The following is an 18,124-nucleotide window of genomic DNA, read 5'->3' on the forward strand; positions in this document are numbered from 1 at the left end:
CTATATGAGTTGTGACTTACACAGCATTTCGCTGTGCCAGTTTCGCTTAAGAAAAACAAGTGAAAGAGAAAATTAAAATGCTGCCAAATGAAACACGTAAAGTCAAGGAAGAAGTAATGGTACATTCATTTAAAGTTTGTCCCTTCTCCGCTCCCATCCACTTAAATCCTGAAGTTTTTTTCTGGATTACAGACTTAATTCATCCCCGCGCCTCCTCCTATATGGACATCTATTTCATACTAGTTTCTCTGCCAAACAATTTTCTGTTCTTTTTTTTTTATTATTTTGGGCCTATTTGTTTAAAAAAAAGTGTGGGAGGGGGTGCGACAAATACTTAACTTTAAAAGAATCAAAAATACTTTTCTCTGTAGTCAAGCCTCCTAGTAGCAAATTTTAATGTTCTCTACACTTTTTGAACATTTTATTTCAATGATCTATTTCAAAACAATTCTTCCCCTGTAAATGCACACCTTCATACAAGTAGTAAAAAGCTATGAAGCTGTATCTGATGTGTCTGGGGGAGAATCTAGAGTAGACACTAAAACATCAGCAATTTGAAGGATCATTTACATTGCATTGTGAGGTGTTTCATAAACCAATCTTCAAAACCAGCAGAGATGAAACTACTTTCATGCATAATTTGAGTTGTGCCCCAAAATATAAGCCTGGTTTCCTCTACTATCTAGGCTAGCATACCTCGAGTTATTAAAGTATTCCCTTGTAGTTATTCATTTAGGACTGTGAGATGGCAGAAGTAATGTTATTTTCAAGACCTGGCACTAAAATTCCTGTCAAAGGGGTGGCCTTGTGCCCTCCCTGAGACTGAGAGGGCTCTATCCATCCTGTTGATCCTCCCCTTTGGCCAATTTCCCACTCTTCTCCTTGCTGGCCTTGGAAAACACAACAGGTAGCCTAGTGTGTCAGGGCCTTTGCTTCAGCTGTTCTCTCCCCCGGGACAAGTCTTAACCTTGCTTACCCAAATAGTTCAGTCGTGCACCTACTTCAACAGTCTGTGTGAACATCGCCTTCTCAGTGAAGCCTTCCCTGACTACCTGTTTAAAATGGAATATTCTGTCCCACATTTCCTATCCCCCCTTTCTCTTTAATTTCCTCAATAGTACTTACCATCATCAGATATGCTAAATATTACATATATAAATATAACATGAGATGAGACATCTGAAACCAAACATATCATCCAATAGAGGGCTTGACCCCACTATTACAAGGACAAATCAAAACCCAACTCTATGCTGCACAGAAAAGACTAAAAAAAACCAATGCTAATAGAAAATAATTCAGAAATGCTAACAATGAAAAAAAATGGAAAAAAGGTATACCAACAAAATGCAAATAAGAATAACAAACAGAGATTTTGAAATCCAATTAAGTAGAATTCAGACCAAAACCATTACCAAGACAAAGGGCACCTTATAATGCTAATAGCCACAATTCACAGTGAAAATTAAATATTTATGGAAGATTTGCAAGAAATAGTGCAGCTTCTTTCATGTGGCAGAAACTACAAGAGAAGATTCAAATAGAACAGAAATACATACATAATAGCAGACTTTAGTACACTTTTCTTAGTATGTAACCAAAAAAATTATGCAAAGAACATTTATGATAATTGACCCTATAATTTACATATAGAGACAAGTATATCCCAATAATTAAATTAAAAATACAAATAATATTCTCCATTGACCATATGATAAAAGTAGGAATCCATAACAATCAAAACATAAGAAAGCCTTACCAGCTTAAAATTTTTAAATTTTTCATGATCTATTTTTTTATTATTGTTGTTCAAGTACAGTTGTCTCCATTTTTCCCTTACCACTCACCACCACCCCACATATCCCCACCTCTCACCCTCAATCCTACCCTTCTCTGGCTTTGTCCATATGCCCTTTAAACATGTTCCTTGATGACGCTTCCCCTTTTTCCCATTGTCCCCACCCTCACCCCAGTTAAACATAGGTTGGCTCAAGGGGAAATACTAACTGATATTGAGAATTTCAAGAAAAGAAAATAATGAAATGACATCAGAGTCTATGAAATACTGCTAAAAATGTTCAGAATAAAGTTCATAGATTTATTTACATCATTAAAAATAAAACATTGTACTCAAAAAGTTAGAAATATTTAAAACTTGCTTTATTTTTCCCAGTTTGGATTTAATTATTTTTTTAATTAAACAATCTAGGTTTGAAAACAACCTAAAACAAACCTAGCTGTATGAAACAGCATTTAGCAATTTCACAATTAAGTATAATATTGGTACTGCTATTCTGAAACTGTTATATGTATGGTAGAAAAAATAAATGAGCAATTGTGTTCATACAGTATAAGAACCACGCTTTTCACCAGAGAAAAAGATGTGTAATATAAAATTAAATAAGTAAAGAATTCTTTAATCTTTCATTAAATTTGCTGCATAAGCACACATTTATTATTTATCTTTATCTTTCTTTGAAAAACTACTTATTTTCTACATCTTGTACTGAAAAGTCTGAGAAGTAGCAGCAACTCGTTTAGCCATGAACACCCGTAAGTGTACAGATTGTGGTCAGCAAACACCATTTTCACTGAACACAATGAAGGCTCCTTTGAGAAATGGTTGATTAAGTATGGAACAGTAAACGAGGCTGTTCCAATATGACAATGGGACTCTTCCATTGTCCAAAAGCAAGGAAGCCATAGAAACATTCGCAGTTGTCAAATGAACATCGAAGCCCAACATGCACAATTTGAGCTTTAAGATGAGTAGTTATTGTAATTATATAAAGGTGTAAATAAATATGCCAATAGAATTGATGGATAACTAGATGAAATAGGAGGTTCAATATGTTGCAGGATATAAAGTAACATATAGAAATCAATACCTTCATGTATTTAAGCAATAACATCTAAAGGAAAAAGTAGGAGAGATTACCTCATTTACATTACCAACAAAAATAAAATATAACCATAGTAATTGATAAATTTAACAAGAAATGTACAAAACTTATATGAGAGAAACTTAAAAGCTTCCCTGAAAGACACAAAACTGGGACTTGAAAAAAAGGGAAAGTAACATTGCTCATCAGTAGAATAATGCAAAATCATAAATTGATACCAATACTTATTTTTATAGAGCTAGAATCTATAGTTTATTTTTTTTCTTAGCTGTGTGTTTTGCATGGCCTCCTGCACTTTCCCTGTGTGCTTTAGAGATTTTATTTATTTATTTTTAGAGAGGGAAGGGAAGGAGATAGAGAGAGAGAGAAACATCAATGTGCGGTTGCTGGGGGTCATGGCCTGCAACCCAGGCATGTGCCCTGACTGGGAATCGAACCTGGGACGCTTTGGTTCGCGGCGCTCAATTCACTGAGCTACGCCAGCCAGGGCTTATAGTTTATTTTAAAAAAATGAATAAGCAAGAATATCCAAGAAATAGGAAAAAGTAACCAAACAAAAAATAGCAATAAGGCAGGCCCAGCTCTAACAGATATTAGAGTACACTATATAGTTTGTGTAATTAAAATGGTATACTGTTAGCATATGAGTAGACAATCAGATCAATGGAAAAAGTAGAAAATATAGACATAGCCCCAAGTACAATGTGAAAATTTATGTATGTGACAAAAGTGGTCTTTCAAATCACTGGGAGAAAATTTGAGTTTTAAAAATTAAACATTGTTAGAACCGCTATATAGCCCCTTTAAAATAGGTAAAATTGAACATAACAACACATAGGTGAAATTCCAGACCCCCCAAAACAAAAATGTTCAACATGAATCTTATCATGAGAACCAATCTGAGTATCTGAAAAAACCACTGGCCTGAACTTCTAAAATATGTCCATACCAGAAAAAAAAAAAACATACAAAGAAAGGGTATGGAAGTATGCTAATTGAAAGAAAGGAAAGGGACTTGATAACTAGTAAATGTAACGTGTGATCCTTGTTAAATCCTGGACTTATATTTATAAACAATAGGATAAGCAAGGATTTTTTTTTTTTTTTTTTTTTGCAGCGTAGGGGCATGGGGAGGGGTTAATTGAGGAAATTCGAATACAGACTACGTTTACTAATTTGATGTGTGCAGTGGATACCGACTTCCTATGTCTGAAGAACCTAATGGTGTATTTATTTTTTGAGGATACTGTATTGCATGATCCTATATTGCAGTAGTCCTCACTATGGGCAATTTGGCCCAACTCTCAGACACATGCATTTGACAATGTCTGTAAACATTTTTGGTTGTCACAACTGGGGGAGGGGAGAGTTGCTACTGGAATCTAGGGTATAAAGGCCAGGAGTGCCATTCAAAATCGCACAATGTCCAAGACCGTTCCCCTGCCCCCACAACAAAGAATCATTCAGTCCAAAATGTCAGTAGTGCTGTGTTGGAGAGCGCTGATTTTAGAGAACTCCAATTCTTAGTGGACAGGTACTGATAGGATAGACTGAATTAAATGAAATTGTTAGCGCAGATCACATGTTAGTAATATTTAAAAGTTAAAGGTTACGACGTGCACAACTAACTCAAAATGTTCCCCAAAAACACTGTTCGTGTCCTTCCGCCCTGGCTTCCTTCCATCCTTGGGGACCGAGGGTCGCACTCCTCCCTGGCGGGGCTCACCCGCAGAGCCTGCGCCCTGAGCACCCGCTGCAGAGGCCTCTGCGCATGCGCTGAGCGGCCAGCCGCGCCCACGCAGCGCTGCTTCAAAAGTTACAGACAAGCTGGCGGAGTGTGCAGCGACCGCGCAGCTGCCCACCACCGAGAAGAGGGAAGGAAACTCCCGCGGCAGGGGGTTGGCTTCTCCGGGGTGAGGACTGTGCATTCCCAGCTCAAGCCCGGAAACCTCCTTCCTTGTGATCCTCGGAGGGCGGCAGGGAGCGCGCTCATCCTTTCTGAGCCCCCACCAGCAGGAGCCAGCTGTGTGTGGGCCCACGCTGCGGGCATCCCCTTCCAGGCAGGACCCCCAGAGGTGAGTTCTGCACTCTCGGTAGGGGAGGCCGACTTCCTGTGTCTGACAAGCCCGGGCGGTGCTGCCTCTCATGGTACAGCTGCAGGAAAGTGCCGAGGCAGGCTCCTTCCCCGCTGGGCTCGCCGGGAGCGCCTACCCAGTTAGACTCCAAAATACCTCAACTTCTCAGCCTGCTTCTCTGAATCAAAGAGTTGGCTTTTTCTAAAAAGAACCGGATAGCAAATATTTTTGGATTTTTAGTCCAGGACCAGTCTCTATCTCCTATTTGGCTTTTTTTTCTCTTTTTACTTTTCTTTTTTTTAACAACCTCATAAAAATGTAAAAACAACTCTTAGCTCCTGGCCTAACAAAAATATGAGGATGACAGTGATTAGACTCTGATCATTCCCTTCCCCCAGCGAGGAGGTTGGAGCTTGCATCCTAACCCCAGTGTTGCAGTAAGGACTCGGTTCCGTGAGGACTGCGACTCTCCTGCCCCGGTTTAGTTCACAGTCTTTTAGGTCCACACACCTGCACCTCTGCTCCTCCTTCCCGCTGGGTTGCTGGTGGTGAGCTCCTGCTGAGCAGCCAGGCCACCAGGAAACCCCCAGACCAGCTGCCACGCCCTGCTTTAAAATGACAGTCTCTTATCTAGGACCAAAGCCCAAGTACTCACATTGTGAATAAACTAGGATGAAAGTAATACAGATGTATTGCAAACAGTTGTATTTTTGTAGCATTTATTCTAGCGATGAATGTAGTGTATTACTGCTGTGGTAATTTGGAAAAAACTGAAGAATATATAAAAGGAAATAAAAATTCTCTATAATCCCAACCCACAAAAAAATATATTACAGAATTTATGTATTCTTTTAGTCCATTTTTTCAATGCATATTAATAGGACAACTTACTGAATAACTGGATTTTTAAAAATGTTTCTTAATAAACTTTTGTTGAAGTATCGAATATAGAAAAGTGGGCCAACTATAAATACACACTTCAATGAACTTTCAAAGACTAGCACAAGCACATCCTTGCAACCACCACAGACATCAAGAGACAGACCCTTTCTGGCTTCCTTTGTCCCCTCTCCCAGCAAGGGTGCCACTGCCTTAGCCTCACACACATAGATTATTTGTCTGTTTTTGAGTTTCACATTAAATGAATTATTCAGTAAATATTTTATAGTTTTTTTATTTCTTTTACTTCATATTATATTCGAGATTCATCTGTGTTGTTCCCAGTAACAGAGCTTTTGAAAAAATTTTACTTTATGCGGTATGACATTCAATTATATGAATATACACCATTATTTATTTTCCTTTATACTATTTCTATTAATTTCACCTTTACTGATATAAAATTCACATACCATACAATTCATCCACATAAATTGTACAATTCACTGGGAATTTTAGTATATTCACAGATAGGTGCAGCCATTCCCACAGTCAATTTTAGAACATTTTCATCACCTCAAAACAACTCCATTCTTCTTTATCCGTCTGGGCCCCCCTCCCTGCCCCCAAATTCTCTCCAGCCCTAAGCAAGCACTAATCTACTTTCTATCTCTGTGTATTTGCCTATTCTAGACATTTCATTAAAATGGAATCATATAATATGGGATGTCTTGTAACTGGTCCCCTACACTGATTTTAGATATTTGTGTTATTTCCAGGTTTGAGATTACTACTGTGTATGATATGTATCCATGAAAACAAATCTCTCACATAGAGATACATATTTCTATTGGGATATATACCTAAAAGTGGAATAGCTGGGACATAGGTTCTGCTTACTATTACTGCAATAATAATTAATAGTGTCTAATAGTTTTTCAAGTTTATACACCCACCAGCAATGTATAATGAGTTATTGCTCCATACCCTCATCAACATTTGGTGGTTGTGTGTTTGCAATTTACATTTCTCTAATGAAAAAAAAGCATCTTTTCATGTGATTATTAGTCTTTTAGAGATCGTCCCTTAGTAAAGTGCCTGTTGGTTCTTTACCCCATTTTTCTATTGAGTTGTTTGTCTTTTTCTGCTTCATTTATATACTCTATATGTGAATCTATTTTCATTTAAGCACTACAAACATGCACACACACACCTTTTCATAGTCTGTGGCTTGTATTTTAACTATCTCATTGTTAAATTTCACTGAATGTAAATGTTTAATGTTTAGTGAAATCTAACTTATTAGTCTTCCTTTATGGTTACTACTGTTGCTGTCCTGTTTAAGAAAGCATTGCCTGCAAGGACATTCCCCTATGTTATCCTCTAAAAATATACTGTTTGCTTTTGAACATTTAGATCTGCTAACTATGTGAACTGATGATGTGCAGCAGGGTTAAATATTTTTCATATAGCTAGCCAATTGACTCAGGTCCTTTCCTTGAAAAGACCATCCTTTTCCCACTGCTCTGCAATTTCACCTTTGTCATAAATCAGTACAGATACTGGGATTAGTAAACAAGGGCTTTAAAATAAAGATGACACATGTAGTAAAGAATCTTACTAAAAATAAGATACAATAAATGAAGAGATAGGGAATTTTAAGAGAGATACAGATAATATTTTTTAAAAGAACAAAATGGCAGTCCTAGAACTGGAAAATACAATATCTGAAATTACCTGATGGGATTATCAGTAGGTTGGACACAATAGTAGAAAGGATCATCAACTTGAAGACAGGTCTCCAGAAATCATACATCCATGACTCACACAATAGTATCAGGTGCTCTCTAGCATACTTGAAATTGAACTCCCAGAAGGCAAAAAGAGTATGGGGAAGAAAAATATTTGAAACAATATTCACAAAAATTTTCCAAATTTGACTGAATATATTTTATCCAGGATATTTGCTTGTTTTTAATGAAGAGGTGATCCCAATAACCTAGCTTGCCATGAATGGAATTTAGAAGTTAGCATAAATAATACAAAGTTTTACATCTACATGAATAAGCAGCAGGACATTTTACAGTTGCACAAAATGTAGAAAAATGCTTTGTTGGGTGGAACTGTCCTGAGTATTGCTGAACTTTTAACATAAATACTGCCTGCCTGGTAAAGGACATTAGTACCACCCAATCATAATAATACCAAATGTTTTCACAGTTTTTCAAAATCTGCCCTCAGCATGTAGTGTGGACCTGCATACACTGTGAACCCCTCTCTCACACGATCTGGTGCTGCCTCCTTTCTCCAAGCCCTTTCTAACCTGGGCTTCTAATGCTCACAGCTCTCAAACAACACTGGCCTCTTTCCATCTCAGAGCTTTTAGGATTTCTTTTCCATCTTCCCAAGTACTCCTCCCCCAAATACCGTATGACTGACTCTTTTCTCCTCCTCTGGCCTTTGTTTAAATGTCATTTTCTCAGTGAGATTTACAGATTAAGGAAAACAAAACCAAACACAAAACTTATTCAATCTTTTCCCCATCCCTACTTGATTTTTTTCAGATATAATTGATGTATGACATTACATTAATTTCTGTTGTAAACATGATTCTGTATTTGTATATATTGTGAAATGATTGCCACACAGTTATAAAATGTTTTTATTTGTGATGAGAACTTTTCAGATCTACTCTCTGCAACTTTCTAATACAGAATACAATACTGTTAACTTTGGTCACTATACTGCACTTTACATCCCCAGGGGTTATTTATTTTATAACAGAAGTTTATATCTTTTGCCAACCTTTACCCATTTATTTATATCTTTTATTTGAAATGCTGTGTATTTTAATTATTTAATTTGCTTATTATGTCACTTTCCACAACACTAGAATACAAGTTCTGGTGAGAGAGGTGGGGAATTCACCAATTTTGTTCTCTTTGGTTTCTTCAGTACCTAGAATTTGTAAAAACTTGTTAACATTTTTCTCAGGGCTTGCTTATGGACAACCTTAATTTCTTCCTAATAACCCTTATATCTTTTAGGGTATTTTTTCAGTTTTTCATGAATAAGAAAGCCCTGGTAGTATTCTAATAATTTCTACATTTTTAAGGTATGTTTGAATTTCTCAGCATCAAGGAGTATAATAGTAAAAGCTCCAGGCTTTTACCACGGAGAATAAGAAATGTGATATGGTTGTTTCCAAAGCAACAAAAAGCTCCACCTGATTAAGTACACTGAGGGCTTCTCCTTATTAGATTGGCATATCCAACCAAACCACTTAGCGCTAGTATCACAAAGAAATTTGCCTCTTCAGTTAGAGAGTAATTTGTACCAACTATTTTTCTTCAGGTGGTCAGACTTCAGGATGGATGATGAACTTCCAAAAAGGAAAAAGATGGAAAATCATCGAATTACCATAAACTGTGCTGCCAACCGAATAAGTGTTTCTAAAGGCTCAAGAGAGATTATATTCCTGCATTATATAATCTACCAACAACCTACTTACCTACTGTCTTAATCTAGTTTATTCTTGAAAGCAGAGCCTGAGACAAAGGGAGACATGTTCTACTTGGGAATGTGATCCTAGGGAGCGGGAATGAGAGAGACAGGAGTGAAGGGGCGGGGCGAGGCGGGGAGGAAAGAAAATACAAGCAAAACAAGGTAGTATAATCCAGTGTCCACCTCTGTTAATGGTTCTCAGGGAAGAACCTTCTCAGAAGTCTTACTAAACTTTGTCTCAGACTGTCTGCCTGAGGGTACAAAGGGAGAAGCAGTTCTCGCTCCTACATGTTGAGGGCTGCTCCCATTAGGGCTAACACCCGACCCCCACCCCCATGCAAAGCCAGGGGAGCCTCACTGGTACCAGGGCATCCCACATTGCCACATCAGAGAAGCCTTGGGACAGGAAGCTAGATTCCTGCTACGTGCTGGAAGTGAGGCACTGCCAGCACAGAGCAGGGCCAAGCCTGCCTGGAACTGTTCACCAGAGCTGCGGCGGGAACTGGAGGTTGAAGAGATGTGAGACAGTGCACACGAGTGTACAGAATGTGCTGTCAGCATTGTCCAGCTCTATTTCCTCCTCTTTCTGTAATTAAAATTTCAGTGTCCAGAACAAGGATGGCAGAAGGGTTATATTTATTAGAGGGATGTTTATAAGAAATAGAACATGAACATGACAAATAGAACATGAGAACTTGGAAAAAATTTTAAATATTCCATTTGAAAAATTGGGTTATTGGTGAAAGATATTGTATATCTTCTAAATTCATGTAATCTCTGAAAATCATGAATTGTTTGGAGAAATAAAATTAACCTTTTGTTACGCCTCTGAGAGCTTTATAAATCAATGTCATTTACTTTTCCTAAAGTACTGTTTTCTACTGTCACATAGCACTCGTGATACAGAGCTTACAACCAATGAAAGGACAGTGGTACAAAGAGAAGGGAAAGTATTGGGATGATTTTTATCACATAAAGCGTTGGCATTAACATTGGTTGGGAAGGGGGGAAATTGCATGCTTTGATCTAGCCTTCCTCTAGGAGGCTCCACCTTACCAGAAATAGTTCTCTCTGTGCCTGCACCCCTGTGATGTCATCATCCTTTCTTACTTAATCTGGAATTGCTACCAATAGGATAGAACCTTTGAGTTACTCAATTCAATACATGTTGAGTTACTATTTGCTAAATATAGGCACTATACATTTGAGCAAGACATAATATAAAACATGATATCCAGAAGTTTCAGAATACATATTCTTTTAAGGTTTGTCATTCAACATTAACCAAGACTGACCATTTGATTGATCACAAATCAAGTCTCAACAAATTTTGAAAGACTAGAATAATATTGAGTATAAGTTAAGCTAGAAATCAATTATAGAAAAACAAAAAATTTCCAAATACTTATAATTTAAGGAACATACCTTGAATGATCCGAGTCAAACTAAATCACAGTGGGATTTAGAAAATATATTGAAATAATTTCTAATGGAAATATAACATTAAAACTTGTAGGATTCTGTGAAAGCAAACACTTAAGGAAAATTTATATCTCTAAATACATTAAAAATTTCACAGAAAGTTTGGCTATTGATATTTCCAGGGGGCAGGGGGTCAGTGTTGAAGCAGCTTTTCAAACAGATAACAGACAGCAAAGGACTGGTCACAGAGGGAAGGAAACAAGGTGACCAGTTGCCCAGCCTCTCTAGGTTTAAGCATTGGATCACGTTTCAGGAGAAGCTTAAGCAGAGCAGAGAGACTCTTGCTGCGTGGGGGAGACCAAAGATTGGAGTTGAATGAGACTGAGCTCGAGTTTTTCAGGGCAGAGTATCAGTGAAGAGGGAAGTATGAAGATAAAAACAAGTCAGTGTATAGATGCCTTTGTGTCCATTGCTGAACACTAAGCTTAACAATTCCCAAAACTTGCACAAGAACGGGAAACATTTATCCTCCATCCAGCCATCGTAGAGAGTCCTCACTCAGAACTGCAGACATTCACGGGGATCCCGGGAAGGTTCACCTTGTGTAAGTCTGACAGTAAAATCTGCACTAGACATGCCACCAAAAAGTAAATCCACAAACAAGCCTCAATATTATGAAACTGATACACAAGTAAGTTAACTACCCGTCAGAACAAATCGAAGTATGTTTTTTCAGGTCCTCGAAGGTGCATGTGCAAAAATAGATTTACAAGGGATCTATTTGGGGAAATACCTCTGAGGATTGAAATAGAAAGGGAGGCAGAGGAGGAAGTTTTCAGACTGTTGCATGTCTAACCCCTTCGAAGGAAAGAGGGAAAGAAGGAGGGTGGAGTAGCCAGGGTCTCAGACTGTAACACAATTCCAAGAAAAGTTTAAGGTCAGGCTGATGAAACTTGCCCCTCAGAGCAGTCCCTTGCACACAGGAAAGGGCCTGCATTAGTGTGCCGGATCTGCTCATTGTTCTGATGGGAAAAACTCATGGGAACTGTAGCCTTGGCATGAAAAGATCACTGGATTCAGAGAACAGCTGATGGGGCCCTCAGTCAGGTAAGCTCCCCTCAGCAAGAGATCTGGGTGGTGCACCTTCATCACTACCAGAGTCCGCTCCTTGTACTATTCAGCACTATTCAGGGAGGAAGACCTCCATGATTGTGGCCAGAGCGTTTATCTTCCTGAGGAAAAGCTTAGCAGAAGACAGTTGATTAGAAGGATGGAACTACATCTACTATCACTGATCTCAGGGCTGCCAGTGGGCCTCTTCCTCTCCTTCCTCCACTATGCCATTTTGGAACCCCCTCACACTTACAGTCACCTCAGGAGTTCTTAGTGGTTTACTTGATGATGTGATGCAAACTTTCATTCTTGAGAGTTCTGAAACCTTAGTAGTCATCCCCATCTTGGACTGAGTTTGCTCTGTGTATCTGTTCAGTGACAGTGGGACAAAGGAGCTACAGGAGGCACAGAGGCACCAGGCAGCTCACCTGGGATCCAGACATACCCCTCCCTGTCCCGTTGTGGAGAAGCAGCCCAACCCACTGCTCGTGGCAGTCAGTTACTCTGTGAATATGGTGACTTCTCACCTGCACACTCCTGGGCACAAGGAGTACAAAGTGTTCTAGTAACAACCATTCCTTGTAGTTCAGTGGGACCCACTGTAGCCCCTGGCAAGAGTCTGCCCTCTTTGGGAACCAAGACCTCTAAGCCTGCAAAGGGCAGAGTTGCAGGGCAGAAAGCACAAATAAGTCCAATAAAAAAGTCATTGGGAGTGTTTTAGTGGTGCCACTCCTTGTGCCACCACATTTGACTCACAATCCTTTTGGGCCCAGAGCCCCATAGAGTTCCGGGGTTTAATGCATACACTGTGTTTTGAAAGATGGCAGCCCATCCTTTCAGAAGGTTGCCTCAAAGCTCATACTTCAGCTGTGCCCTTAGAAGACTATTGTAGCATTCCATGAGTGGCTGCATGTAGAAGGCTGCAGAGTGGTGTAGTATGTGGTAAGAACAAGGGATCCCATGGTCATGCGCCCACTCTTGCACCTTCATCACCGTGCAGTGGTCGAGTACTGTGTAAGTCCTTCGTAGTGGTGCTAGCTGAAGCTCTGCAGGTAGTAACGGCAAACCCAGACCTGGACCAGGTTCTATCCTTGTCAAAACAAACAACTGGCCCTTCCAGAATGGCAGAGACCCACTATAGTTGACTTGCCATGAGACCATTTAGTCTACTTGGGGAACAGTGCCATATTAGGGGCTCAGTGATGGCCTCTGTGGCTGACAGCATGGACATTCAGAACCTACAGCAGCTGGATCAGCCATGGTAAGTGAGAGTCCATGAGTTGGGCCCATTTATAACATCTACCTCTGCCACTATGTCCTCATCATGCCACTTCAGGGTCTGACAGCAAAGTCTGCCTAATCTCAACTGGCCAAGTGCTAAGTGCCCTGTCCATGATGGCTGCTTTCTGGTGGGTCCTAACACGTGAAATAAAAACATTCCAACTCTATGTCCACTCCCACATGTCTGTCCACCTACATCTACATCAGACTTTCTTATACTTTCCCAGTCTTTTTCTATGCACACCCCTGAGCAAATGGCCAAACCACTAGCCACTGCCCAGAAAACTGTACTTTCTCATCCAGAACCAGTTCTCCACACAAAGTAGATGATGGAGTATACCATTCACAGCTCCATGTGTTAGAAATATTTGCCCTTTCCATTATCCTTCAAGGCCACTTCTGGACATAGCTATAATGTACCCAATTGTGTCTGATCCTCTTTCCTAATTGGAATAGAAAAGAACACCTTCTGCAGATCATTGGCTACATACCTACATACCATGTACCTGAGGTCTTTTTTATTGAATTTATTGGGGTGATATTGGTTCACAAAACCCAGCTCTTCTTAATTTCTAGTCATGAACAATGTCACATCTGCACAGCAGCTGCAATCAGGGCTAATGCTAGGTTACAGTCATTCTAAATAGTTCCTTCAAAGCCCAGACTGGCAAAATGAATAGAATAATGATGAGGACAACCAATAAGCTCCACCTTTGCCATCCCAGCCAAATGTTTTTGACTTCCTTTATTGGCTGGATAAGGAGGAGTTTCAGTGATTTCCATGTGGCTTTTCCCACTGTGATAAGCCTTACCTAAAATGCCAGAGGCTTTATGTGTGTTACAGTCATTTCCAATTATACACTGAGACACTGTAGACATGAACAACTGTGGGGCCACAGACTTAGTGTGTCCGTTGTGAGCCAGACTTTAGCTGGTACCACAGGGCCTGGTTCACATGAGCCCCCAATTTAATGGAGTGTCACTATGCTGCTTTGGGTTTTCAGATTTCAGTGTCAACGCAGACCCTATGTCCAGTAGTCCTTGAAGTGCCTGGATATTCCCCTCTCTCACTGTACTATCATCCTAGCAGTTGGCCACATGTCCATTTAGAGAAGAACTTGGAGATTCATCAGAGTATATTCCTGCCACTGTACAGCAGGGTCTTCTGAAGGACCCAGCCACCACTTCCATCTGTGGGTTCTGTATCTGAAAACTGCCTCAGGTCCAACTGAACAAGGGACTGTGATATGTCATTGGGACCAATGCCTTCATGCTCTTCTTTTCCCATTTTTACCCTACTGGTTACAAATGTTAAGCAGCATTTTTGTTGCTTGCCCATCTGTTTTGGCTATAGCAAGTAGTACAATCAGTCACTTCCAAAACATCCTGGGATTCAAACCCCTTTCATTGACCTTCCAACTTCACCAGTCATTACAGTGATCATGGCCTCCTCTTGGCTTTGGGTAGTTAAGCACCAGTCCTCTGTTGCTTCAAGGCACATCACCCCAGAATGACATTTACAAGCCCGGCTCTGTGAGCATCTCATCCATGGTCAGCCCTGATCTAGAGAGGTCAGCCACCACTGAACCCATGATGCTCGTGCCTTCTCACAGGCACATTCTCAGTGGCCTTAGTGAATCATGTGCCTTCTGGGCCCTGGTTTGAAACACAACTGTGTGGTGGGTTTTCTGGACTGATGATATATCCAGTCCAGCACAACCACTTCTCTCAGCCTCTTTATTACTTCTCCTACAAGTTACCGTACCACTGGGCATTTCCACTTCACTCAGTGTTGGCCAAAATGATATCAGGCTTCATATCCTAACAGTAAATTTGTCCCATCCCCTGGGGTTCTTGCTAAGATGATAAATCCTGTGTCCCAGTAAAGGACCCCTAAATAAATAAGTTCTTGTTTCTGTAGTCTTATATTCTGGTCCCCTAAATAAAGCACCCTCAAAATCCAATCTCAGGAATACTTTCCAGGCTCGTAGTGGTACAGGCTATTTCTTGTAGCTCCTTCAATGTGTAATCTTTTTCTTCCTCTGTCAGATCCAGCACTTTCCAACTGCAGTTATGCTGGATTTAACTTGACTCATCTGCCTAGCAGCCAGGAAAGCAGATAAGACATTTCTTGATGGGGCACCAACCCATTGCCTTGTTGTGGAGGGGCCTTTGTGCATCTTCTACCATAGGGAAGTATGCAGGTTTCCATAAAGTGCTATGTGGGCCCGTATGTACATTGATAAATTCTTCTAAATATTTAAGAAGAAAAAGAAAACACACAATTTTTCTACTGAATAGGAAAACACAACTACTTCCCAACTTCTTTTATGAGACAAATATAACTTTGATATCAAACCTTGACAAAGATACTACAAAAAAGGAAAATTCTATAAATGCAGACAAAATAAAGACAGGATTGTTTAATCAGATTCAAAGACTGACAGAAATAAGAGATTTTATCCATTATAAAGTTTTTCTAAAAATGTTAATAACACAGGTCTCAAGAGGTCAGGCAAAGCAGAGAGAAGTCCTGACCAGCGCCTGTGGCTTTCTGGGTCCTTCCTTCCTTCCTTGAATGAGCTATGAGGCCATGCTGGAAAGATGTGTCCTCTAAGACACATCTCTAAGGTGGCTGGAAAGATGCCACCTCACACAACATGGAATATTTCAGGTCATGACACTTCTCTATTTTATACCCAAGTAATTGTGTATTTTCCTGGAAGCCATGCTCAGCAGATTCATAGATTCTGGTTTTGTTTATCATAGTCAGCCCTGAATTAGGGACATCCTGCTAAAAGGGCTCACCTCCTAATAATTAATATTACTTTATTTACATGAAGTTTGTTATCAATATGTTTACAGTGAGATTAGCCTGGGTTGCCTGCCTTCTTTCTTTCCTTGGAAACATCCCCCAAAATGTTTCTAGAAGAAAAATTAATTGGAGGCTAACCACTTAACTCTTTCCTACTCAGAAGCCAATAAATTTCACAAAAATAGATGCTAAAATATTTTTAAATATTACTAAATACAATTTATAATATGTAAAAAGGCAATACATCATAATATTGGTTTAACATTTGAAAATTAATGTAATTTATCATGTAACAGATTAAATGACAAAAACCATATAAATTTAATAAATGCAGAATAAGTAATTGACAAATCAATACTCATTAACATTATAAATTATCAGCAAATGAGAAATAGAAGTGAATTTTTGTAAGCTGATAAGGGTATCTACTAAAAACCTACAACTAACATAATACTTAACAGTAAGACACAGAGTCTTTCCCCTCACTATTGGGATTTAGGTAAAGATGTTCACTCTCAGCACCTCTAGTCAACATTGCACTTGATGTTCTAGCCAAGATAGTGAAGGAGAGAGAGGGGAAGAAAGTAGAAATATATATTGGAAAAAAAGTAAAATAAAATTTTATGTCACGATTTTGTATGTAGAAAATCTGAAGGAATTCATAAATAAACTGTAAGAATGATTATATGAATTTAGCATGGTCAAAATATGATACAGGATCAATATCAAAATCAATTACACTACACATCCTTGTACTATATCAACTGGACAAATAAATTTTTTAAGTATACAATAGTAATAAAAACACCAAATATGTAAAATAAAGCAATTATAACATTTACATTTTTCTACATGGAAAACTACAAAATATTGTGAAAAGAAATTTTTAAAGATTTAAATAAATGGAAATATAAACAATGTTAATGGAAGGAAAGACCGACAATTTTAAAATCAATATTTTTAATTTGCTCTAAATTTATCTATAGAATGAATGCAAAAACTAATCAAAATACTAGCAGGGTTTTTTTCTTTTGTTGAAAAAATAAATAAAGTGAATCTAAAATGTATACAGAAATAGAAAGGACCAAGAATAGCCAATAGTCTTGAAAAAGAAATAGCTGGAAAGCTCATACTACCATATATCAAGACACACCACAAAGTTACAGCAATGAAGACATTAGTGTTTGCACAAAGATAAACTAATAGGACAATGGAATGGAATAGAGGAGTAAAACTGGGTATTTTTCTCCAGAGGTAAATGCTTGTTCCTATCCCAGCACCTACCCCTTATTCAAACTCATACTTCCACTCTAACTAGACTGTAAGTTTCATGCCCTGAGGAAAAGAGGCCATAGAAAATGCATCAAAATAAACTTGCAAAGTCTTGATCAGTATAATTCAGTTGGTTGGACATCATCCCAGAAAGCAAAAGGTCTCTAGTTTGATTCCCGGTCAGGGCACAGGCCTGGGTTTCAGGCCAGGTCCCGGTCAGAGCATGTGCAAGAGGTGACCTATTGATGTTTCTCTCACACACTGATGTTTCTCTCCCTCACTTTATCCCTCCCTTCCCCTCTCTCTAAGAAAAAATAAATAATATCTTTTAAAAAATAAAAAATAAATATACAAAAAGTAAAAAGGTTAGTTATTACCTTTTAAGTTTTTCAACAATCAAAATCATGGTTATCAATACTAAATCATAAAATTTAGTATTGGAGCAATACTTGCCTAGCTAAACTCCTCCATGCAATATCCTCTCCAAGCTCACTCAAAGAAAAAAAAAAATCAGTGCTAAGTGAGAAGAAAATAAGTCACATTTGGAGGAAAGCAGAGTTAACTGCTGCCCCGGCTGATGTGGTTCAATGGGTTGAGCCCTGACCTGAGAACCGAAAGATTGCTGGTTTGATTTCTGGCCCAGGGGGTGCATGCCGGGGGTGCAGGCTGGGTCCCCAGTTGAGGGCCTGCAAGAGGCAGCCAATCAACTTTTCTATCACATGTCGATGTTTCTCTACCTCTCTTTCTCCCTCCCTTCCCCTCTCTCTAAAAATAAATAAATAAATTCTGTAAAAAATTTTCTATTTAAAAATAAAAGAGTTAGCTGCTGCTGAGGGTCTCTGAAGAGAAAATGAAAGTTC

The 18,124-nt window shown here is 39.0% G+C and overlaps 1 long non-coding RNA gene across 1 annotated transcript; it reads left to right on the forward strand.

Moving 5' to 3' along the window:
• The first annotated feature begins 4,705 nt into the window (after positions 1 to 4,705).
• LOC123827217 lies at positions 4,706 to 10,193 on the forward strand. The gene is made up of 2 exons (XR_006787199.1): positions 4,706 to 4,978; positions 9,212 to 10,193. It is a non-coding gene; the product is annotated as an uncharacterized LOC123827217 (long non-coding RNA).
• The last annotated feature ends 7,931 nt before the right edge of the window (positions 10,194 to 18,124 follow it).

This window comes from Phyllostomus hastatus, unplaced genomic scaffold, assembly GCF_019186645.2.
Source record: "Phyllostomus hastatus isolate PE091 unplaced genomic scaffold, TTU_PhHast_1.1 phas_contig_86, whole genome shotgun sequence".
In the NCBI taxonomy this organism is placed as follows: Eukaryota; Metazoa; Chordata; class Mammalia; order Chiroptera; family Phyllostomidae; genus Phyllostomus; species Phyllostomus hastatus.